The sequence below is a fragment of the Tachypleus tridentatus genome, chromosome 4 (assembly GCF_004210375.1).
Source record: "Tachypleus tridentatus isolate NWPU-2018 chromosome 4, ASM421037v1, whole genome shotgun sequence".
In the NCBI taxonomy this organism is placed as follows: Eukaryota; Metazoa; Arthropoda; class Merostomata; order Xiphosura; family Limulidae; genus Tachypleus; species Tachypleus tridentatus.
In genome coordinates, this window is record NC_134828.1 from 78,573,208 (window position 1) to 78,584,657 (window position 11,450).

Below are 11,450 nucleotides of genomic sequence, written 5' to 3' on the forward strand. Positions count from 1 at the left end.
AAATAACTCACAAATTGTACAAAACAAGCTTAAAATCAACCTATGGTTTCTGAAATGAACATTTATAAAGAATGCAATGCACAAATACACAATAAATACAAAACTAGCTTAGAACGTCTGAAACCCGTCCCTGATACAAGAGAATCGAGATATTCTGAGATGGCATTTTATGTGGAGGCAATAGGTAAGTTCACAGAAACACAAGATAAACTTAGAACATGCAGTGCTCGTCTTTGAAACAAAATAATTCAAGGTTTATGAAATGATCTTATTTAGAGAGGAAATACGTAAATTCGCAAGGAGTGCAAACAAATTTGGAACCTCAAGGACTCCTGTTTGATATAAAAATAACTCAGGGTTTCTCGGATGACCTTTTAATAACAGTACAGCAAATGTAGTTTTATGTAAAGTTTTTTTGTTGATACATCATCTCCAAACTAGCAACTGAGTAACTGTTATATGAGCAATAATGTGAACTGATAATTTTTTACTGATATATTACACTCCACAGTCAGTTTCGAATGCAAAACTTTAAACAGTACTTAGCGTCTTCGTTCTAACAGCTAAGGGCAAAAAGGCTTGACATCGAAATTTTGCTTTACGAAACCCAATTACAATGTACAAACAAAGTAATTGTAATATATTATATATGTAATTTTTGTACAACCTTTTAAGAAAGTGTTAACTCAAAGCAAGTATAATTGAAAGCGTTTGGGACATACTGTACATAAGTTTTCAAAATACATTATGTTGACGTCTCGTACTTGGTGTTCTTCGAAGTTACAATATGTTGGCAAAAATGCTCCATGCTATTTATAAACGTATATTTTTGTAAAACCTCGATATAATTAAAATTATAATTTAATTATTATTTTGTTTTATATTTTAAATAAATTGCATTCCGGACAAAACGTCTCCTTCAGATAAATAGGTCTATCGGTTTGATAGGATATAACATTTTTAAGAGCCTGTAATATGTCAGTATAAATACGAAATATAAATAAATAAATGTAAATAAAGTATAGTAAGATACAGTACTAATATAAATGAAAATGTGAAAAATAAAAAAATGAAATGAAGCATTGTAGTTACAAATAAAACCAAGATATCATCATGTAATCAACAAAAACTAACGTCTTTGTCCTATAGTTTGATGCTACAAAACGATAAATTAGTTTATTCTCTGTCTCTTCTCTCTTAGTTTTAATTTTCGATCTGTAACAAAGACCGATTATTCTAAAATGCCCAATTGGATGTGTAAATTGATTGAAGTGTCTACCAATGGGTCTATTCATGTCCTTTTTTATGCTCCGAATGTGTTCACAGGCACGTTCTACAAGCATACGCCCAATTTCATCTATATAAAAGCTGGTTACAACATTAGCCGATAATACAGTAAATTAAGCAGTAGAAGTACACGTAGGTGGTTGCTTAACAGCGAAGAATGGAGATAAGGGTTATATTTCCATACGATTTATCGCCTTCTAAATTAATGAACGAATTAATACTTTTCCACACGCTTTTTTAAACACAAATATACGTTTTTACACAAAATAAAATCTTAACCATTAAGGTTATTACAACGATCGTAAATTTCTGACAAAGATATCTCAGGTGTATAAATATACGACTAAGTTCCTCTTCAACATCTTCACATTTTTAAGATATCAATGTGTCTTTCCAGTCTTTCTCTTCTATTAAGTAGTGTATTAGTATAAAGTAGATATTCTAATTCAAGTTTATATATACTCTGTGAGTTTCGTTGTTTACTTACGTTTCCTGATCGGACAGTGGTAAATCTACTGATTTACAACGTCATAATCAAGAGTTCGATGCCCTTCGTTGAACATAGAAGATAGCACGAAGCACTTCTGCTGTAAATAACACACACACATACTAGTTTACTTATAATCCGAGTTTACTCTAGATGGCATGTCATGTTGAGTTTTATCACGTAATTCTTATGCGAAACACACAATGTTGAAATCCAATATTTTGGACGTTACTGGATTACACAGGTAAAAATGATGCAAAGTTTCGCGACTGTGTCTAACGTTAACGCAAGTTATATAAATTTAGACGTATAGTAATATTTTCGTTGATGAGGTCATGAAGCTATTTTAACTAGAATTATAGAACAGTTTTACAGTCTGTAATAGGGGTTAAAGTTTTAAATATTGCATCTTGTAAAGAAAACAAAAGTTAATGTTTTTCTATTTTCTGAATTCTGTCACGTTTATGATCAGTAATTTCACTAAGCATTTTCTTCTACACATATCACGTATGTCTAAAGTTAATATAAAACAGAATTCATATTAGCTCTGAAGTCAGACAATATCTTTAACCAAAGGGACCAGATCTACATAACGTTTCCATGTGATAAATCATTCTCTAAGTTATTTTACTTTCGGCACGTTTGAAGTTGCGTTTGTTTTATTTATTGATGTACGTGCATACCATGACATAATATATTATTTGGTATTTCAGATAATCTAAATAATCACTTACTTGCCAACGTCAGAAGATTTTATTCCCTCGAGAACCCTATTCCTAGATGCAAATAACAAATACTTAATGTATATTTACTTATACAAATAGACCGCCTACTTTCACAACTCAACAACTTAGTGGCACAGTGGTGGGCAAAGCACATACAGCCCATTGTGTACCTTTGTGCTTAACTTTAAACAAAATTAAAAGGTGGCAACCGATTATAGATTTAAGTTTATTATATTCTTAATATTTGCAATAATGCTTTCAAAAAATATTAATTTTTATTTTAGCAATATTCTAAATAATAACGAAAAATTCAGCATCTGATATTTGGAAAGCATATCATATGTAATAAATCATAATATTCAAAAGGAAAAATGTATTCTTGGATAATTATTTAAAAGCATCTTGATTATAGAATAAATACACTAGGTTCCTTACGTATTCTTTATATTTGAGTTGGTTTGTTTTGAATTTCACACAAAGCTACTCTAGGGCTATCTGCGCTAGCCGTCCCTAATTTAGCAGTGTAAAATTAGTCATCACTGCCAATTCTTGGGCGACTCTTTTTCCAATAAATAGTGGGATTGACCGTAACATTATAACGCCCCCACGGCTGAAAGGGCGAACATGTTTGGTATGACAGGGATTCGAACCCGCGACCTTCAGATTACGAGTCAAGTACCTCAACCACCTGGCCATGCCGGGCCTATTCTGTAGGTCTCACTAATATTGCAGCTTGACATAGCCTGGTAGTTAGAGCGCTAAACTCTCAATTAACGATTCACGAGTTCGAATCCGTCGTCGAATATGTTTACTCTTTCAGCAATAAGGACGTTATAAAGCTTCGGTCAATCCCAATTTGCGTTGGTAAAAGGCTAGTGCAAAGGTTAGCGGTGGATGACCTTGACAAGATGTATTCCTCGTAGTTTATCTCTTCAAAATTATCGGATGCAAGTACAAATAGCCCTTTAGTAGTTTTGAATGAAATTTAAAAACAAAAAATATACACTTATATTGCATGTCTAATCGGCAGCAATGGTTTATTGCCATTCATTGAACGCAAGGTTTACGAATAATATTCATAGATTAAATACGCGTATCCTAAACGTATTCATATTTAGTTTTTTCATGTTGTATGAAGTCCTCCTATGGGTTTACAACGCTAATCTATGGGGTTCGATTCCCTGCGGTTAACAAAGTGTAAATCAACCACTATTTAGATTTGTGCTAACAGAACAACAACAGCCTTTAATTCAAAGTTTTCACAAGGTCGTAAAATACATAATAACAATCACCATCTTTAGTATAGAACATATTTGACGTAAGTAATTAAATTCTCGTTTTTTGACATAATAGATACTAAGTAAGTTATAATTAAAAAACGCTTGAATAGTTTTCTCAAATAAATAACCTCGGTAGCTAATCGGTAATTCTTAAGAATTATAAAGCTAAAAATCGAGTATCCAATACTCGTAGTGGGCAAATCACAAATAGCCCATTGTATAACTTTGTGTTTAACACCGAATATACAAACGTCCAATAAATTCAGCAATGGTTCCGACACATTTTGTCCCGCATGGCCAGGTAGTTATGGCACTCGACTCGTAATCTGAGGGTCATGGGTTCGAATCCCTGTGACACCAAACTTGCTCGCCCTTTCAGCCGTGGGAGCGTTATAATTTACGGTCAATCCCACTATTCTTTGGTCAAATAGTAGCCCAATAGTTGGCGGTGGGTGGTGATGACTAGTTGCTTTCTCTCTAGTCTAACACTGCTAAGTTAGGGATAGCTAGCGCAGATAGTCCTTCTGTAGCTTTGCGCGAAATTCAAACAAACCAAATCGACACATTTCACTACACGTGTTCTTGAAAGTGACACATCTTACAGGTAAATCATTTATATAATGAAAGGTGTACTTATTAATATTTCTAAACTTTTAAGTAGTAGTTTCTATTATTAAACGAGCATAGTAACGTGTAAATTAAGCAACATCTGAATGTCTATAAGTACTTTTGTGTAACAACAAATATTGGTGTAGATACAGCCTAACCAGCTACTATATATTTGCAATAAACTTCAGATACCTTAAAAGCTGAGTTTGCTGCAATAATGGTGCTTCTACATTCCTTCGAAGGACTTTGTTTTGAAAAATCAAAAGTTTATAGCAATAGCAAGTAACGTAGTAAGTAGCAGTTGCTGTCTCAACATACCATCATAGTTGTCAGAAACATAAATTTAGAAAGAAATAAAAAACAGTATCTTGTTATCTTATCTCTCCAAGGTTCTTTTTTCTTTTTTGCGTGCATGTTGCGAGTACGGTGATGATTTAACGAATGCACTTAAAGATGCGTTAGACTTTAGGCACAAATAAAGTAATAAATTACTGTAAAAAAGATTAAATTACAAACCTTAAACGTTTGCTAATAGTAATAATTGTATTGATAGATATACTGTGCTTCATTTATAAAAAAAAATCACAGAAACTCTGTGTATATATCTTGACAGTGTGATTACATTACATCGGGATGTATCAGAAAACTGGGCATCTAATGTGATAGCATAACTCAAAAATTTACTTTATACTAATTAATAAATCTTTCTTACGTTTTAAGTGAAGGGACTTGGTGTGATAAGATAAACTACTTCTTAACAGATGGAGTAACAGAAAGCAACGCACTTCCGTTATACCAAATTAACAAAGGCAAAGAGGAATTCAGGAGTGTTTATGTTTCTTTTATGTATCAGTTGTCACGAACAACACCACTGAATAAATAAGGGCAAGAGCTGATTGTGTATGAAGTTGTGATACGATGGAGTTGCTCTAGATTGAACTTTGTATTCCTTAATGAGGTTCAGACCTTTGAGCCTCCTGGCACTAAATTATTTCCTTCTTCAAACTCCAAAAGCCGTTTGACTAGCTTCCTCCTTTTATCATACTTTGTCAAAATACGATAGAGTTGCTCTAGGAACTTTGTACTTAATGAGGTTCAGACCTTTGAGCCTCTTGGCACTAAATCATTTCCTTCTTCAAACTCCAAAAGCTTATTAAGATATATTTTGTTTGACTAGCTTCCTCCTTTTTATCATACTTTGTCAAAATACGATAGAGTTGCTCTAGATTAAACTTTGTATTCCTTAATGAGGTTCAGACCTTTGAGCCTCTTGGCACTAAATCATTTCCTTCTTCAAACTTCAAAAGCTGATTAAGATATATATCGTTTGACTAGCTTCCTCCTTTTTAACATACTTTGTCAAAATACGATAGAGTTGCTCTAGACTGAACTTTGTATTCCTTAATGAGGTTCAACCTTTGAGCCTCTTGGCACTAAATCATTTCCTTCTTCAAACTCCAAAAGCTTATTAAGATATATTTCGTTTGACTCGCTTCCTCCCTTTCAGTATACTTTGTCAAAATTGAGGAAGGTTAGCGCACATAGCTCTAAACACTAATTCACGAATTTCAACAAAGTAAACAAACAAAAAAAGTTTTATCAATATAATAGTCTCGTTGAGCTTTTCTTTATTAAACTAGAAAATTCTCTATTCCTGAGGAATCATTTAGATCAAGTTTTGAAACAAGTAAAAAATCTAATTAACATATCTTTCAAAATTAAAAAATATTATTGAAAATAAGTAAGTAAAAGAAGAAAAACAAAAATACTCCAGTCATAACATCTTAAAGGATATATTTAATTTATTTCGAACATGGGTTTGAAAATAAATTATTTTGAGAATTACAAAAAGAAATTCTGTATTTCAAACAATACAATTACTCCAAAAATTACTTTCATTTTATGCGAATATTTTTCTCATGTAACATTGTGTTACATGTCAAAATAACTAAGAAACCCACCAATAATTTATTTAGAAGGTGTGTACTTGTGATTGACATAAACTTATACAATTTACAAAAGTTTGTATTAAATCATTATTTTCATTCTGCATCATTTGAATCTTTTGTATAATAAATTAAATTTTTAAATAATTCCTATTTCACTACAAACATACTTTTCCGATTAACTTACTATTAAGACATTATTTCAGACGAAACATCTTATTATGAATAATGTTCATACTTGACCTTTATTTAACAAGAAAAAATACGAAGCCTGTTTTGCGATATGCTGAAATCTAAAAATATATTTAAGCATATACTATTCTAATTAGGAGTAGACATCTGTTTTTAAAAATCATATACTTCTTCACAAATATTTTCCATACTTGAATAATATATTAGAGTACAATAATGCATTATTTTATTTTACTAAAGACACAACATTTACACACCTATGTTATTATTTTCAGAATTCACTGAATCAGACCTCTGGAAAACGTACTCCTTTAGATCTCTATTTGTTTTCTTAGGGGTAAACTATTTTCAAGTTGTTGTTTTTGTAATAACATTATTCCTATGGAAAAATACCAATATCTATTCTAATTTTTTCATCCACCTACCAATGAAATATAAGAGTCATGAAACATTTAATCAACATCAGTTGTGACGAACACCAGCACTAGGAAATCAAGTTTGTTTGTTTTTGGATTTTGCGCAAAGCAACACGAGAGCAATCTACGCTAGCCGTCCCTAATTTAGCAGTATAAGACTAGAGAGAAGGCAGTTAGTTATCACCACCCACCGCCAACTCTTGGGCTATTTTTTTACCAACGAATAGTGAGATTGACCGTTACACTATAACGCCCCCACATGTTTGGTGTGACGGAGATTCAAACCCGCGACCCTCAGATTACGAGTCGAGTGCCTTAACCACCTGGTCATGCCAGGCCAGAAGATCAAGGTAAAGGTAAAATGTACATAAAACTGTGATGTTAGATTAATAAAACAATAAGGAAAATAGTTTTAATAGTTTCAAAAATATTTATTATAGATAATTTTATTTAACTAATTACTTGATGTTTCTTATAACATATATAGTTTTCTTAGCTTATACATGAACAGTAACAAGATATTACGATCTGTAAGCTGAAACACAAAAGAGCACAACAAAAATATCTAATCGGGTTAGTATACAAAAGTTAGGCTTAGATTAGCATAATCCCAATTAAGAAGTTTTAATCACTTGCAGATTACATTAGCTTGTTCTATAATTATGAGAACTAAATTATATAGACATTATATAAGGTGTTTATCATACATTATCTGTGTTAAAGCCTGGCTACCTTGTGTAAAAAGGTTGGTAAATCGAACAAGATAGGGTACGAAGGCATTTAATGTATTTCCGCTAAACATGCATTAAAATATCACAAATTGATAGAATTGAAATGATTAGTTAAAGATTGTATGATAAAGAACAGTTACTTCAAAATCTTTAGTAGATCAATTAAGATTACCAGATAATTATCAATTTTTAATATCATGACCTAACAATTATATTTTACATCCCACTGGATAATCTAATGAGCAGCTTAGTTCAGAAACAGTCTTACCCTTGTACAAATGTTTTGGCAATATACTTTAAAATATATTTTTTTTGGTAAGCAATAGTAATTACATTAATCATTGCACAAGTGACTCAACTTGTAAATTTCCTTAATTAAGACAATTTGTTCAAGTTTTCGAAAGACATTGGAAGAAGAAACGTTTTAATATTTGAAAATTAAAGTCTCGTCGTTTGTGATAAAGCCTTATTAACAAACATCACGCTACAATATAACTAAATTACAGCGCTGCGTGGCATAGAGTGGTGATGTTCTCTTTTATCTTCGAGACAAATAAGGTAAAGATATAAAGTAAGTGTCAAAGTTTTGGATTATGGAATAACGGATTTTATCAGTCTAATGAAATGTTCGATTATAGCTGTAATAACGTTACAAATAAAGCTTTGCTGTATTGGAATTAAACATATGCCTAAGCGGATTCTCCTTGTTTGGAATGTAAGATCATTAGTGAGATCTTCCCGAATCAAGACTGTGTGTAGTGTATTGAAATATCATGAACGTATTTTTTTAAGAGCAGGATGCATTTCATATGGTTAAAATACGTCGACTTTGTAACCTAAAATCCATTTAGGATTAAGTCCATTCGCATGAAGTAAGATGTTATAAGAATAGTTTAGTAGAAAGTGGGTTTAAATATAAAATTATTTCACTATAGTGCTGTCGAAATAAATGTTATTGTACAAGATACTAAAATCGGATAAAATCGGGACGGGCAAAAGAGATTTTTTTTTCTGTGGGAGAAGAGGTAAAAAAATCTCTTAATTCATTCTCAGAATTAAAACACTTAAAAATTAGACGAAATCAGGACAATGGAAAATCTCATTATATCAAACAGAATATTCCGATGTTCGAAAATAACCTACTTTTTACTTCTGGAATTATATAAGTCATGGATCAGCAAGTACTAGCCATACGACGAAAAGTAGTATTATTAGACATTCTAATTGGAAAAGCTTGATGTTGGGTTATTTCAATTAGAAATTACATATCTGTCATTCACCAGTATGGTTGTCTGGTTGTTTTAAAAAAATAATTATGGTGTTTTTGAATAAAGGATAAAACAGAAACTATAATTCTTCTCACCTGCTTGCGTAATATATGTTCCCTCTTTAGGTATAACTGACTGAGAGCTCGTGCAAGTTCGTCTACTCTAGCTGCCACGTACGTTTGTAGAATGGAGATCGTAATGTTGTCAAGTGCATCTCGAACTACGGTATACATAAGTACTAGATTTGCAGTTGCATTTGATCATGCGTAGCAGTTTTCGTGGTTCTGGATCTTTGTCAGTAGAAACTGGATGAAGTGAACTATTTACGTTTCTCAAGTGGTGCAGAATAGCTTATGTTTGCACAGCTGTTACTTCCTACGAAATCAGTATCACGCATGCTCACAGATCAGTTAACGTAGAAACGTTTCTTGTGTTCTTAAAACAAATTATCTCAGTGATTTAGAATTACAATAGATACGCAAAAAGGTAATTAATGTTTTATATGTTTCCATAAAAAAGGCATGACAAAAGAATTGTGTTTGGTCTATCAATGTCAACGGCACTTTTGCTGTTTCTGATAAATTTCGTCAAGACAGACAAACTGATATTTTGGGCGAAGGTTTTGCTATAACTTGTACACTTTCAAAAACCGTAAATATTTCCAAACTTTAGTTCCGATGTTATTTTTCTCGTGACCCTTTTAATCAATGGCCCGAATAATAATCGAAATTGAATCGAAGGGCTTTTGTACCCTCAAATATTTCTATCTCAAAAGCAAAAACACTTTTATCAGTTCAGATTTTGTCTAATTTTTTTCAGATTGCAGGATAGCTATGATAGTATTTAAAAACATGAAAAACCTTCTCTTAAACTTTTTTCCAGCTTTAGTGGTTTTGAATGTTTTGATCATGAAATTAAACTTGTATGTACATTTGCATAGACAAATGTTATAGCACCATAGGTAATTTTTATGTAACAAATATTCTAGTAGTCTGAAATGGTACTATGGAATTCTGATTGTCATTATAAACCATAATAAAATATCACTTCTGTGGGAAACCAGCATTGATGTCTAACATGTTTCTTGTTTATCCTGATAAGGCATAGTAAAACATTATTTCCGAGGAAAATCATATATAGATTACATATATGTATTGTCTCTTAGAAGCTTAACTGCAAGAAATATGATGCAATTGAAAAGTCATGATGTTTTCATAGTATCTTTGAAAAATACAAACTTCATTATTATTCCTTTCAATAGTTTAGAGTCTATATCTGTGTCTTTTCTACGAACCAACTGCATCTGAATAATATATGTTTGCTATCTTGTGTCTTAAAAGTACTTTTACAATAGTTAACAATCATCTGAACTGCAATTGGCCAGTGTGGAAGCACATATGTTCCTTTATTAAGTTATTTACATATTTATATCAATGCATGTGTTTAATATGTTTAATTGTTTCTGATAAAATTATTAGTTGATTTAAAACAATAAAACACAAGCGCTAATATAAATACGTACTGAAGAATACTGTGAAGTATTAGAAGAGTCCAAGGTTAGAGTATAACCAAGAAAGGTTGTACAATCTAAAGGGTTCAGCCTTTCTCAAGTCAGCAAAATCAGTATAGATTAAGACAATTGAATACCAGTTGCTGTCATGGTTAGTAGTCTATACGATTACATAATTAAAATTATTAATTAGTTGTTTTTATTAATTATTAAGTAGTTTTTATTCTGGGTTTTGACTGCTAATCTGCTTCCGTTTTAAAGACAATTTTAATAAAATGACAGTAGCCAGGATTTGAACTTGGCTGTTATTGATAGAAACACTGATGTGCTAGAATACTAACTACTCTAAGGGGGAAAACTTTTCTCTGAAACTTAAAGAAAGTTAACATTACAACAATTTTTTTCCAGCAACCAAACTTAATTTTCCTGTAATCGTGGAAAGGGATTATTAAACTATCAACTTCCAATCTCTAGCTCAAAATAGCCGCTACACGAATATCAAATGCAACCCAACCGCTAACAAAGAGAAAAAACAAACAAACATTTTCTCAAGACATTTCCGGAATAAGTGACAACAAACAATCAACTAGCAGCATACAACAACAACAACACATTTCTGTGGTCTATTGAAAATTCGCAAAGTAAACCGTGTCGACCTATAGCTAATTACAGAAATTGACCACACCACTTCACAGACACATGCCATTCAAAAGCAATCATATAAACCTCACAAGACACACAATGATCAGCTTAGATGTATTCAACATATTTTTATCGTGATTACCTTGCGCAGCTTAGCTGTCTTTTCGTACTCTCTTTTTAACAGCACGGCTTACGACTCTGAACCTAACAGGGTCTTTCACGGCAGGCCCAGCATGGCCAAGCGCGTAAGGCGCGCGACTCGTAATCCGCGGGTCGCGGGTTCGCGCCCGCGTCGCGCTAAACATGCTCGCCCTCCCAGCCGTGGGGGCGTTATAATGTGACGGTCAATCCAACTTT

The 11,450-nt window shown here is 32.3% G+C and overlaps 1 protein-coding gene across 5 annotated transcripts in view; it reads right to left on the bottom strand.

Moving 5' to 3' along the window:
- The window catches only part of LOC143249507 (small conductance calcium-activated potassium channel protein 2-like), a 234,467-nt gene extending 224,898 nt beyond the window's left edge, over window positions 1-9,569 (bottom strand). For 4 of the 5 annotated variants that reach the window (XM_076499475.1, XM_076499474.1, XM_076499471.1 and 1 more), the window contains exon 1: window positions 9,037-9,563. The gene's annotated coding sequence lies outside the window, so the exon portion shown is untranslated. Of the gene's footprint in view, window positions 1-9,036 lie in introns of all 5 variants that reach the window. The other variant, XM_076499477.1, reaches the window with a different exon arrangement.
- Between the last annotated feature and the right edge of the window lie 1,881 nt (window positions 9,570-11,450).